Source organism: Ambystoma mexicanum, chromosome 10 (genome assembly GCF_040938575.1).
Source record: "Ambystoma mexicanum isolate Mex_15411 chromosome 10, UKY_AmexF1_1, whole genome shotgun sequence".
Taxonomy (NCBI): domain Eukaryota; kingdom Metazoa; phylum Chordata; class Amphibia; order Caudata; family Ambystomatidae; genus Ambystoma; species Ambystoma mexicanum.
This window is the reverse complement of record NC_090932.1, coordinates 1,500,780,063-1,500,794,021: the sequence shown is the minus strand read 5'-3', so window position 1 is coordinate 1,500,794,021 and position 13,959 is coordinate 1,500,780,063. Positions and strand designations below refer to the sequence as shown.

Genomic DNA, 13,959 nt, shown 5'->3' with positions numbered 1-13,959 from the left:
GGAGAGTGCACTTAAGGAAGTCTCTAGTCTGTGCAAGCAAGGTAATAGTAGCACAGAGGAAGTCCACCGAAGAGACCGCCGTGAAGCGGCATTGGAATCCGGGTGAGGAAAAGTGTTTGGTAAGGGAGGAGGCAAAAGGAATTCCGAAGACTAGATCTGTAGTTAGCTTTAGGCAAGCATCGAGGTACCAAACATGAAGCAGAGCAGTCCGTAGAGCAGGCAGGGTAGTTGGTGTTTGGCAAGCAGCGAGGTACCAAACGTGGAGCAGAGCAGTCCGTAAGCAGGCAGGGTCAAATGCTGATCATGGAGTTCAAAGTACTGAAGAAAGGAACGGGCAAAAGCGGGGTCCAAGGAACAGATAAGAGTCAGCAGCGGGAGTTAAAAGGGACGTGATACAATGGAATTTTTGGAAACCACTCCAATCCAAAGCGCCGGTCTATGGAAGAGGGCGGTCTTAAGTTCTCTGTGTCACGTGACCAGCAGAGACCTGCTTTCTCGCTCTGGTCATGTAATGACGCGCATGCCATGATTTCCACAGTTTCCATGGCAACCCCCACTGCGCAAGAAGCGACGCTCTATGCATACGTGGGGATTACTGTACCTCAAGATGGGGGCATGCGTTTTCAGGCATGGATCGTGCCGAGGTGTATGCAGATCCTTTCCGTGCATGAAGCAGCCTAGGTGCACGTATAGATGGATTCCTGACACAAAGCCAGCTTATCATTACTGGCATTATTTGCAGCGCAAACATGAGTATTTATTTATTTTTGCATTTGTTAGGCGCTGTAAACACAGAGTCATCAAATGTTCTTGTATGGGAATACTGGCATACATTAGTGTTCATGAGTTGCCCTAAAAAGCTGATTGCAAACTATCTGGCTTTATACGCAATTTTACAAAGTAAGTGAGCTGTATAATGCACCATTTGAACCTATTATTTGCTAAGTATTCTCGGACCGGCGGCTGGGGCAGTTGTATTGCTTTACTCGGACCACCAAGTTAGGTCAGTCTTGCCACATAACAAAATGGACTTCAAGGGTAAAGCAAACACAGATCCACTCTTACTCCACTGCTTTAATCGTGATTTCCACTGGATTGGCATGTTTCAATGGGAATCAAGAGTAAACCAATAAAACGTCAACTTGATTCATGTTTGCTTTACTCTTGATGTCCAGTTGTTACGTAGAAAGAGTAGCTTACCTTGGTGGGCCATTCGGGATATACTTTTTTTTTTTTTTACTGTATTACAGTAAAACGTATATCCAGACTGGCCCACTAACGTAGGCCAGTCTTGCCACGTAATAACAGAATGGCATCAAGAGTAAAGCAAACAACCCATGAGCAGAAACTAGTCATTGCACAAGGAATGAGTAAGGAGTCAGAACCAGGCACACAAGGGAAAGCAGGAGGGAGCAGGAAGAATGGGGAACTACTCCAAAACCAGGGACAAAATCACACCAAGAATAGAGCTCACCAGAAAATAATGCTTGCCAAAAGGAATGGAGAAACCCTCCCAGCTAAGGGAGACTGGGGAGGGGGGAGGGGGAAGCACAGGTAGTCTGCAGCCTGAATATGGAATCCAATAAGAATAGCCTAATTGCTGCCACCGTGCCATATTGCTTGCTTGCAGACCCTTTTTTATCCAGCCTTGCATCCCATATTGGATGCTTCCCTGTATCATTCTGCTCCTTTTAGGATACCCACATACCGGCACAGGAAGGTAACCTATGTCCGCAGAGGAATCTGTGCCACCATGCCAGATCGTGAAAGAGCCGCCAAGAACAGAAGTGCATCCTCTGAATGCCAGAGATCCTGGCACGGCACAACTACGTGAAAGAGAAAACTCGGGCATATGTGGCAGCTGTATCAAAACACGCGGTCATAGATATGGGCCTCAGAGCAGTAACTTCTACCTGATGCTCCCAGTTTTTCAGCCCAAGAAGAAGTTATTACAGATTCTATTCTGTTCTTCTACATCTATAGTGGCCTACAGCTCATTAAATCTCCCTATCAGAAAGTCTAAGTACCCTTGGATGGGAATTTCTTTCCCAATACGTGCGTCCGTCCTGTTCGTGATGTGCTGCCTTTGGAAAAAAGGCAACACCTCACGAATGAGATGGACGCACGTATGCTAAGGCCCTGGATACAAACCGCAAGATTCTGGTGCTGAATAAGGATGCAAAATATGTGGAAAAAGTGAGGAACAATGAAGGCTTCTCAAAGGGGCACATAAAAGGACCCTCCGGCAGACTTCAGAAGGCTGGTATTCGTAAGAAAACCCACAAGATTGCAATCGAGGGGTTGAAACAATGAGAAAAGTGATTCCAACCATAGGCTTGGGCCTCTGTCCTGAAGAAAGTGGCTAGACTTAGGCAATTGCCACTGAAACCGGTCAACTACAGGTTCAGGGTGATGTCATGAACCCCCAAGACACTCAGATGAATTGAGAGCTTGGGAAAAAATCTTTTTAAGAAGCATATTTCTTCTGCATAATTTTTATTTGCAGTGCACCAAAATGAAAGGAATAAAAAGAAAAAAAATACCTTTTGAAGTGTTTTTATCGTTGGCTATAGGAATGTAGTGAGTAAGTCAAGGGACATTCTCTTCTCTATCCCCTTCTCTAGATAGGTGGCACCCCAGCGCCAACTAGTGAAAGAAATAACCATACATGGCAGCAGGCAAGGATGTTCAGAGCCATTGGAGATATCGGCGAGCCTACTAGACCACCAGGGACAAGGAAGGGAGAGGGATCCACCCTTCCTGAAAGGACTAACTGGGAAGTCTATGGGAACCCTGGAACACAGGCCGGAACATTGATCTTCTAGGACCACTCACATTGAAACAAGACAATGTTGCGGAGCTCCCAAATGAGGGAGAGGCGATAGCGGAGCAAACCATTGGTCCCCTAGACCACCAGAGATGCAAAGGGTAGAAGAAGCCCTCCCCCTACCAATTGCCAACACCACCATCATTGGTATGTGGACGGCCCTTGCAGAGAAAATGACCAGGGCGTAATCCATGTTTGTTTTGCCATCACACATATACAGACCGTAGGTGTTGTCTGTGTGTGTGATTTCTTTTAAACCCTCAATTTGCTTGTGGAAGATGAGTGAATCCATAAATCCCTGCAAGAATGTCAACCAGTGGAAGCGCTTCCTTCTTACAAGAATGCTGTAAATGCTGTTGGCAATGTCCCCTTCGAGCGTGAACAGCGCTCCTGACATACTGATGGCGTAAAAAGGAGGATCAGCTGTCCTGTCCCTGAAATGAAGATGTAGCCGGAGGTGGGTGAGAAAGGAGCAAGTGCCGGTTGCGATGGTGAGAAGGAGTGTGATGCTTGACAACGACTCCCAGGATCCTTCGTGGTTGACTGTTTTGGCTGGAGCTAATGGGCTTTGTAGTCCAAAACACCTGGAGAGCTAAATGTTGCAAACCCCTGCACTATTTCTTGATCGTGAAGCCTGTGCGTGGGTAAGACTTTTGTTGAAAAACACCTGGCAACTCTCACAACAGTCAGCGTTTACGATCAAACAACAAATTCTATCCATAAATCAGTTTATCAGCTCCAAAGGTTACGTAGGCTAGCCCTTCCACCAATGTTTTTTCTTCTCGAAAATTGGTATGGGCCGAGTCCTCCATTAGCGAATCCATGAATTTGCTCACCCAGGGGTGGAATGGGTAATGAGTTTTGGTGGATGGGGTTTGGTGAGGTAGAGCAAGGCATTGGTGGGCTTTGGTCCCTATACATGGATCCATTCTACTCTAAACATACTCTATCACTGTCTTCACTCTCAGACACCTCCCCTAGGGATGCTTTCAGCAGATTAACAGACGTTGTACCCTTTATCAGCAACTGATCCCTCAGCTTGGTTGCGGCTTCCTGTTTCACTGCACGCCGCTTCTGCAGTTCTCAACCCATACCCTTACAGTCTTGATCGGCTCACGTAAAATGTACTACACTGTCTTTTGGATTCCAATACCTGCCAACATCCAGTTTCTTAGCTGGATCTTGACCAGTCTGATAGTCCTTTCACTGCTTCTGCCCAGGTGCCGTCCATTAATGTATCAGACTGGTGTTGCTAATTCTCCTCCAAAACTCATTAGCCCTGTGTAGAAACCTAAGCTACACATCCCATGACCAATTCTGCTGCCATTTCAGGATCCTTTGTAATTGCCATGTGATTTCTCACCTACAATCACATTTTTTAAAAGATCTGTAGTCGCCTATCTCTTTCCTGTTATGAGACTTTGGCTCCAGCTGTGGGTACCTATGTGTCCTCCATTCTAGCAATAAACTCGCTGGTGGATTCTCACTGTTCTTGATAACTGATTGAACCCATCCAGCACTATCAATACCCTATGTTTGTCCACAAAATAGACTTGCAAACTGTCAGTCTTCTAACTCCCCTCCTTTCCATCTGTAATGTTTTCTCCGGATTCTCAGCCATGTTGACAACAGGTTTATTATCTTCTGGCTCTGGCGATGCTGCTCCATCAACAAGTTATCATGCCTCTGTGGTTCTATGTGCTATTTCTGCATTTTGAAGGCTGAACACAAAAAAGACCAATCGATAAAATCCTCTCGCGCCTTGAGAAGGCGATTTCCCCCACCAACCCCACTTCTAACCTCTCCTGTGCCGGATAGATTTCAATGAATTCTGGGGTGTCGCCCCCCAAACTCACCCTTTCATCCATATATACACATACTCGATTTCCTTTTTTCGATCATTATAAAACTATTTTTCTCTTCAACGGTTGCGGTTAGATGTTTAATCAATCAACTGGAAGTGTTGCATTTCTGTTCAGGTAAGACTGCTACCAACTTACTGGGTGCTAATAAATCCTGTATACTCCCATTCTGGCAATCTGTGTATACAACGCCCCTGATGGAGCTGGGGATGGGAGCAGGCTGGCCTCCTTTTGGGGCTGAAGGGATATTATCTAAACTCGGAGTTACTATCCCTTTGGGACAAACTGGAGTATGCAGAATAGGTGCTTTACCGTTAAGGCCCACCTGTGGACTTGGCCTCTGGTTTGCTGGAGAAGGTGATGGTCATTCACCCATAATACCTCACTTATATTCCTCTAACTCATGTAGCTCTTCCTCCATCCATTTCTTGTGAATTGCAACATCATTGTCCCTGACTCCTAAATTACACCTCAACTGTTCATTCTCTGTCCTTTACACTCTTTTCTTCTGCTACCTCCTCAGCCAGAGCTACTACCAAAAAGTATTTTTCCATCATTTATTTATGAGCATAATGTTTCCACTCCTGGCCTACCTGTCCACTCCTACCAAGGGACTGAAAGGGAGCCATCCTTAGAAAGAGGCTGGTAAGGTGGAAGAATCTCACATGGTGCTGTCTGTGTTAGTGGGACGCCCATTGGAGGGTTTCTCCAGCAATAGGGTGTGTGAGACAGGCATGGTATCAAGAGAGACAAAGACTCGAGGAAAACAGTTTCAAAACCTGTATTTAATAAAGTTCTGTTGTTGGTGTAATACCTAAATGTCCCTAACTCCAAAGGGATTGTTCCCTCAACTGATGCTTCTAAGTGCCGTGGATGTCTGTAAGTCCAAAGACAAAATCTGTCTGTGTCCAAACCTATGCTTGTGCTCACTCTTTGACGAAATGTGATAAAAACTCTTCTTAAAAGAAAAACAGTGGATCCAAAAAGAAATATCAACCAAGGTTGGTTCCAGGTGGTCTTCTCACCAGGTGTAATTCTGCCAATGTCATAAAAATGAATATGATCAAAAAGGGTTGTTCGTGAAACCTTCTCCACAGGGTCCTTGTTATGTTCTCAAACAACTTTTCAATGTCTCTGCTTCCTTCGGATTACCTTCCCCAAGCTCCAATTCCTCCAAGTTTCAAGCAAAACAAAATATAACACAGTTCCTCAAAGGTATTTTAGGGTTCCCTTCCCCAAGCGTAGGCCCCTTTAATCGACACAAATGTTCAGTTTGCTCCTTTCTCTAATCACAGTCCTGTTAGGGGCAGTATCAGAGGCTTTCGAGAACGCCAGGCTCTTTGCTCCTCCTTGACGCTACCACTCTGACAAATAATCCATCTCCCCTTCTCCTACTTTCACAATAGGTTTCCTGCGCCCCCTTTCACACTTTTCATATCTCACATACTTTCGTCTCACTTTTCGGTGCACATTTGCACCGGTTTCTTGTTCCTTTTTACTGTACTGTCGTCTTATCGTACTTACTCGTACCCTGCTCCTCTTTTCGGGTTGCTCGCACCCGCTCGGTACTTCTTTCGTTTTTTTCATTCTGTCTTCTTTCCTTTTGTAGCACTTGCACTAAGCATTTCTTTTTTCTTTCTTTGATTTCATGCTGCTTATAATGTTTCAACTCCGCTCCAGCCACCCGCACGCTACTGAGTTTCTCTCTTCCTTTTCGCATGAAACTCACCGGTAAGTGTGGCGCTGGCAAGTGGTCTTCCTCAAGTTGCTTGTGTCGAGGCCAGGGTCTCGTCACCTGCCCCTCTGACACGGCACACATCCCAAGGGAACGAGAAATGTCTTGAACACGGCTAGCGGGCTGCAGTTGAGTACCTCACTTCGACTCTTTGGAGACACAGATCCCTAGCCACACTGCACCCCTTCTGGGATACTGGGTCAGCGTCTCGGCACACCATTCTTCTCCAGGTTCTCCTGCTTTCTTCACTGCCTCGGTCTGCTGCTTGGCGCCCACGCTCCACACTGCACATCCAGCTCGCTCTCTTGTTTGTACAAAACCACATCTTTTGTAGTTGAAAGAAGAGTCAAGCGGAGTCAGGTGTAAGTGGTCAGTGCTAAATACCTGAACCTGCCTGACTCTATTAGTGGGACAACCTAATGGTAGTTGGCAGCAATCTTCTCTCTGTTTCTCAAAGTGTTCCTCCTAGGTAATCCTCACTGCTCTTGGTCGCCTCTTCCTCATCCCAATATATATTGGAAATGGGGAGCGGGAGATGTAATGGGACTGGAAATATCCCATAAAAGCTGATGGGGAGGATTTTGGGGTGTATTGGGAAAAGGGGAATACCATGTCTCGCCCTTGGGAGTTCTCCTTCCAATCCCTCATGACTCTCCACTCCCTCGCTTGTCCAACCCCAGAGTCGGGATCCAAAAGCGATGACCCTTCCTTGTCCACCTGAATAGAGGATCCCGGGGCAGTAGGTGGGAGAACACCATCAGGTTTCTCACAGGTCCCATATTCTTCGTGTTATACCAAGTATTTACTTTTACAGCACACTTTATATTTCTGATCAGGGTGTCTGCAGCGATACTCTGTTATACCATCCATGAGCTTGTCAAACTCCTGCCTCATGCACCTGACCTCCTGCGCTTCCTCCCGCTCTGTTTAAATGTATTAAGGTATTCGCAAGTAGCATGCTTTTCAAATGGTACGGTTCTCTCTGTAACTTCACATCAACATCTGCCAACACCTGTGCACAGTCTTTCGTAACTGTCTATCTTTTGCATCCGTAGGTTTTTGCGCCTCCACAGCATTGCTTTTATCAGTGGCTATTTATTATACTTTGCAGCCTCAATTCTCCCATAAGTCTTGGATACTATTTCTGTGTCCCTCCTCGCGGCCGGGCCAGCCATTTTAGTAATCCTTTTATCGGTAATCTCTCCCACTATTCTGTCATCTTCACTAGTAGGGGAAGCAGTAGTGGTATCCGCCATATCTGCAGCACACCTCATGGGCATTCACAATGTCTTTTGGGGTCCATTAATGATAAGTTCAAACAGGCATATTTGTTGTGCACACACTCCACCCAAAATTCACCATCCCACTTCTGACACCAAATGTAAGAGTGGACCCCCATTGAACTTGGCTCGCAAGGGCTTGGTTTGGGATCTGCAAGGGGATCGGCCAAGCCACTGTCTAGTCCCCTGTTCTGGGTCAGTTGGCTCTTATTCACTCCATAATATGAAAGGAGCCACTGCTGGCTCCAAGTGTTGCAGCAAGTAACATTTTATTAGGCTATATTGTAAGGTCCCAGGTGTCTAAACATGTGACACTGCATATATATGTGTCCTTTCACAACCTAATTGTACCAGAACACCGCTATTTCATGCCTCTTACCCCTACTGCCTCTAATAGAGAACCCTGAACTGCCTGTCTCATTGTTCACTTCACACCATGTCAATAGACGTATGAGTCCATATGATTGCTGGCCCGTTGGCGTGCAATTGGCTAAACAAAGAACCTCCTAACCCAATGAGTAGGTTACACCATGCATTTATATTGAAACCCAACTAGATGTGGAGGTTGCCAACCCGTAGAAATGCACAGATGATTAGGTCCCCCCTCCCGTCAAGTTCAGGCATAATTTAAGCTGTCTTTCTGGCGTCCTGTGCCACAACGTAGGCCTCTGGGAGATGCATCCATGCAGCTGTAGTAATGTTTCTCAACAGAAAAAATAAATGGTGCAGTGAGAGGAATTGGATGCTCAAGCAGGACAGTGGGTGACTTTCGTTGCCAGCCGATAACGGAGCCGGCTCAGACTGGCATCTCCACCTCTCTTTGGTGTATGGCTTCCTTGGTCCACAGGTAAAGCAGACCTGCACTCGCAGGTGATGGCTAAGGCCTCCTCGGAAACGAGACTGGCGGAGTGAGCACCTGAGGCCTGTTAATAAAGCATGGTATCAGTACATCTCACTGCATTAGAAGTATATATGCATTATATGTATAAATGCATTAACTCTTCAGTAGCTGCAGTTTCAAATCCTATTACACTCTGTAATCTAACACCAGTGAGGACAGAGTTTATACTCTTGTGCATCTCCAGCAGAGCATCTTGTAAGAATGGTCCAGAGTACCTCTCAGACTGCTTGAGCAAATGCATCCAGAGAAGAGCCCTAAAATCGAGTACACTTGACCACAGAACCTTCAAGCATAAGAGATTTGGGGAATGGAGTCTGGCAGCAACGGGCCCTGCTGTATAGAAACCTCTCTCCCAGAAACTGACATTACAACTAGACCACCTGAATTCAGGAAAGGGCTAAAAACACTCTTAAGAAAGCTTTTCCCTACAACTTCTGAGTAATTAGCCTCTTGGTGGTGCTTTTTGTGTGTACCTCGCATCACTTTGTCTATTCTTTGAGGTTTTTGTTAAGGTGTGTTTTTATCCTGGTTCTTTTGACAACCTTTGCTTTTTAATGTATTGTATTTTCATCTGTTCCCGATGTGCCACGATGAAGGATATTGTTTTATCATAATTGTATTGGTCATAACATTTGTTCTGTTTTTATTGTTGATTTCCAACAATGACTATACAAATTAGCTGTTAAATACCCATATAAACCTCTGTGCTTTGTTTGGACTCATCTAAAATATTTAGTGTACTACGCCACAGGGTGTCCAGTCATAATATCGAATACAAAATTTCGAATGTCAAAAAAGTCGAATCAAAAATGTCGAAAAAAAAAATGTCGAATTATTTTTTTTTTCAATATTTTTTTTTTGGGCTCTAGTTTATATATAAAAAATAGGTAAAAACAAAAAAAAAAAGAAAAAACGGGGGTTGGGGGGAACCCCCCCATTTCGAAAAAAAACGTCATAAAAAATAAATTCGACATTATTTTTTTCGACATTTTTTTTTCGACTTTTTGACTTTTGAAATTTTTGATTTCGAAATTATGTCTATAAACCACACCACAGGCAGAGACCTTCTGTGAGCATACAGCATTATAGCTAGTTAGCTATAATCATTTTGTTTTTAGTGCCCCAAAACTGCAATGCCACAAGATATTTGCTTGTTCTTTAGCCATATTGATGTTTGGCCTTCTTCCTGCCTTGCCAGGTCAGGAAATCCCATATAAGGTCATGCACTTGGCCAGGAAAGCTGCAGCTTTCGCAGGCTAATGATGCCGTTGTGTGTGCATGGCCCAAGAAGTGGGTGGGACTGCCTGGTCCCACTCTACATCCGTGGTGCAGGTGAGTCTAGGTGTGGGGCATGAGTGGATAACTACTGGCTGTTTAAATGGTGCAGATTATTACCATTGGTGGGCTTGGACTTGCTCCCAGGCTGGATTTTGGACGAAGATGGCTCCTGCAGTCATTTCTTCAGATCAGCGTTGGAGCCAAGAATCCCTTGTAGAAAAACAGCCTGCTGAAGATTGAAAGACGACTTCTGAAGAGGCCCCGCATCCCTTCCTGTGTCTGGCCTGGTGAAGCCCTGTTGGACTACATGATCAGTGAAGGCCCTGAGCAGTGCTTCAACCCCTGGACTGGTGGGACCAACCAGTCTCAATGTGTTCTCAAGGAGCCAGCCATCCTGACCCATTGAAAGTGTCCCTGGACCACCCTGTGGACTGACCAGCTCTCCAGTGGGCTACCTGGCCAGAACCATCGCCATTCCACGTTTGCAGCCGGAACTTCGGTGGTGTACGTCACATTCTTGACGAATTTCAGCCTCCCCGCATCAAGTGATCCTGCTCCGGAAAGACATCTAGAACCGTGACTGGAAGGACACCTGCTGTTATCTGTGTGTGGTGGCTGTCGCTGGAACCCGCCTTCACGCATCCTGTGTCTCCTGAAGCTGGCTGTACCGGTGCATTCCCCATTGCCAAGGGTTGCACTCTGCTCCCGACCGGGAGAATCCTTGCACCCGCAGCTTCTGGGCACCTCTCACCAGACTCAACAGCAGGAAATCCAACCTCCAGCAACCCCCAGTTGATCCATCCAGTTCCCCGGGAAAATCAGAGTCTGGGATGTAGGTAGTCTCCTCTCCCCCTGTCCTCCATAGAATAACATTGAGAACAAGTCTCTTTTTATCCTTCCTTTCCACTGCTCTTCGGTCGTCGCACCTGAGCAGCAAAACCTGAAAGAAACACCTTTTACCTACCCAGTAACTTTGTTGCATCTCTTCATTTGAACAATCACCAAGACAAGTAACATACATGCATCAGATACATTCTGGGGAGAAGCATTGTGACCTTTGGGCACAAGGCCCCACTCTTCTTAGGGATTGGGTTTATGAAGCTAAGGAATATCTCTTGTGACTTGGTTCCATTTTACTGCATCACTTTACTTACCTCTTTTGTTGATTTGTCATTAAATGCATTTTAAGAACCTATGTTGACTATATATATGTTTATTAGTGAGTGTTGTGCAATATTACCTGCTTGATGTGTTTAAGACGTAGAATAAATATAGTCTTTTTGTTCATTCCTGTCTAAATTGAATTATTGTGTGCTTCACTGTGTGGACTCATTGTGGACCCCCGACCTGACACTTGCTCTCCTGAGAATAGCCTTGACTGCTCTCCATTGCTACCTCGATTTGGTTTTGACTAAACTCTGAGCTCACTGTTCACTTAACTAGGGTGGTCTCCTAAAATCTGCCCACAAGGCCAGATTCCAGAAATCCATTTTACACAGATTAATATGCATAATACCCCTTCCTTTAACGGGAAAGAGGAAGAGCCAAGGTGTAAGAAAATGGAGGAAATTAGATGGAATGCGGTCATTACGTCTGGCAAAATTCCAAAAATGTGATAATTGTCACTATACAGACATTAAAATCCAGAAGAATTTGTAAGGCATTTAACAAAAAATGTGCAGAATTGTTTCTTGGGGGGGCTATAAGGCAACTAATTAAGCAAAATGCCCTGAGCGGGGGGGGGCATTACCACTTCAGGTAATGTAGTTAACGAAGGCCTGGGGCATTACCTGAAGTGATAATGCACCCCTGCAAGTGGATTATTGCTATTAGTACCCAAGCCCGTAAGACTGGGGGTACTGAAAGCATTTTTGTTTCTGTTTCAAAACGTTCTGGCTTTTCGGAATAGAACATTGCTTGTATAAAAAAAAAGGTCGCCAGTGAAGGGAAAACGAAGTCTGTTTTTCCTTTCCATGGCAGCCATTGAAAAAAGTAAACGAAAAAATGGCCGCCATGGAAACGGGAGAAGGGACTACATGTAGTCCCTTCTCTCTTTCCATGCACTCATTAAAGTAAACAAAAAAAAGGCTGCCATGGAAAGGAGAGAAGGGACTACGTGTAGTCTCTTCTTCCTTTCCATGATGGCCTGTCACATATCGGGAGCGGACACACTGGGCAAAAAAATGTTCCCAGCGCGTCCGCTCCCGAAATTGAAGGTAAGTGGAAGATGCCAGCCTCCAGTTGTGAGGCGGCTTGGAGCGGGGGATTACTGCTGGTAATTCCCCTCGTTCTAAGCATTCTCATTGACTGAGAGGCACTCCCCCCAACCCCCCAATCTCCCGGGTTCTAATATAATGTGGGTATGAGAGTATGCGGTTCTTCCCCATGGACATATTAAATCTGTCTCTGCAGGGCCCAAAAAGAGTCCTTTACATCACCTGGGACCAAGGACAGATGTCTCTGAAAAATATCTGCACAAATATCTTTTAACTAGTAGCCTGAGATCTTCACCTACCATAACACTAGAGGCATTCCCGTTCAAGGGAATCTGCCGTTTGGGAAGCACCTTTGCTTACCAACCTCTAAAACACTGCAAAAATCTACCAACGCCCTGAGAATGGCAGAGAACCTGTTAAAGATGAACGTTTTTAAACATGCCTTCAATTGCTCTATATAAGACACAGCTCTCCATGTATATACATGAACACTCTATACGGAAACCAATAATTCTTACCTCTCACATTGCAACTTCTGTGGGCTGCCTTTGTAGGTTGTGCATAATGTGCATTATGTGGAATGCGATTTACCTCTGAATGTTTTTGTATTCCCCTCCTTTTCCAATCTCCTCTTCCACGAGGCTGGGGCGGCTATCAGCTTTACAGGTCCATAGGATTCAAGTATTGCCCACGGGCTTCACCACTTAATTATTACATCTGTGTGAACGAGTACTATTGGCTGGAGGTTGGCACATATGTCTGTCCTATCCTCAAAACTAAAATCATCCCTTGTATTCCAAATCATTCCATCAAACGTCTCTTCAAATATCCAATATCGCACCTTTGCCGCCCATATCTGGCCAAGTTCCCACAATCCCTTGTATGTCCTGTCTTCCTTTATTCCCTCTTCTGTGCTACTAAAGTCTCTTTCCTGAACTTCCTAGGTTTGTGGTTTGGCTTTTGTGCCCATTGCTCTTTCAGATTTCATTTGATTTGATTTGATAATAGTGTTATAGAGCACACTACTACCCATGGATCTCCTTACAACGTGTCCACTGTTTATTCAAACTCTCTTCCCGTGTGTATTCTTCCTTCTTCCTCTTCCCCTTTTAGTCAGGCCATCTTTGGGGTAACTTTACCAGGGTGAATTCCATTTCAGGCCTCTTAGGCTGAGGGTCCAATTACACTTTTTTTCTCCCTCTCTTCACGTGTGTGCGCCCGTGTGTGGGTGGTCTCTCTTTGCGCCGGAGCATGGTAGAAATTGCCACCATGCAATGGAGTGTTGCTAAGCAGGTGTGTCCACTTGAAAGGAGGTGTGCGCCGAAGGTGGCGGCAGCTGCGCATCCAAAGACAATGTTCTTGATTACACGTCAGAAGAAGCATAAGGAAAGCCAATGTAAATGGCCCCCGATCACCAATCTGAGGGTTCAGGAGTAGCCGACCTGTCACACTCGATATATATATATATATATATATTTGGATCTAGACCCATTTGACATCAACGTAAGAGCAATGCTGTGTGGGGCCGCCTGCTCATGTCCCCCCCGCCCCCACAAGTTCACTATGCGTCTGTCCCCCTAGCCACATTTGGGTGGTACCTCCACCCTCTGTTTCCACTGTGCTGACCCTAAACCTCACCATTTGCACCGCTCGCTGCATCGAACTGTCCCCCACCTTCCTTCCTGCTGCACCTTCCTGCCACCGCAGAGAAGCGCAACCAACTGTTGTGCGTCGGCCTCTACATGACGCTTTCATGTGCATCGCGCTTCTCTGAGATGGTCTATAAACCGCAGTCTATTTTGGCCTAGAACTCCCGCAATCCATTACCACTGACCATGCTGGCAGCAACTGATGGGAGTT

The 13,959-nt window shown here is 45.6% G+C and overlaps 1 protein-coding gene across 4 annotated transcripts in view; it reads left to right on the top strand.

Annotated features, from left to right (window-relative positions):
* ABCB9 (ATP binding cassette subfamily B member 9) overlaps positions 1–13,959 on the top strand; it is a 398,286-nt gene that overhangs the window by 30,398 nt on the left and 353,929 nt on the right. The window lies entirely within an intron of this gene.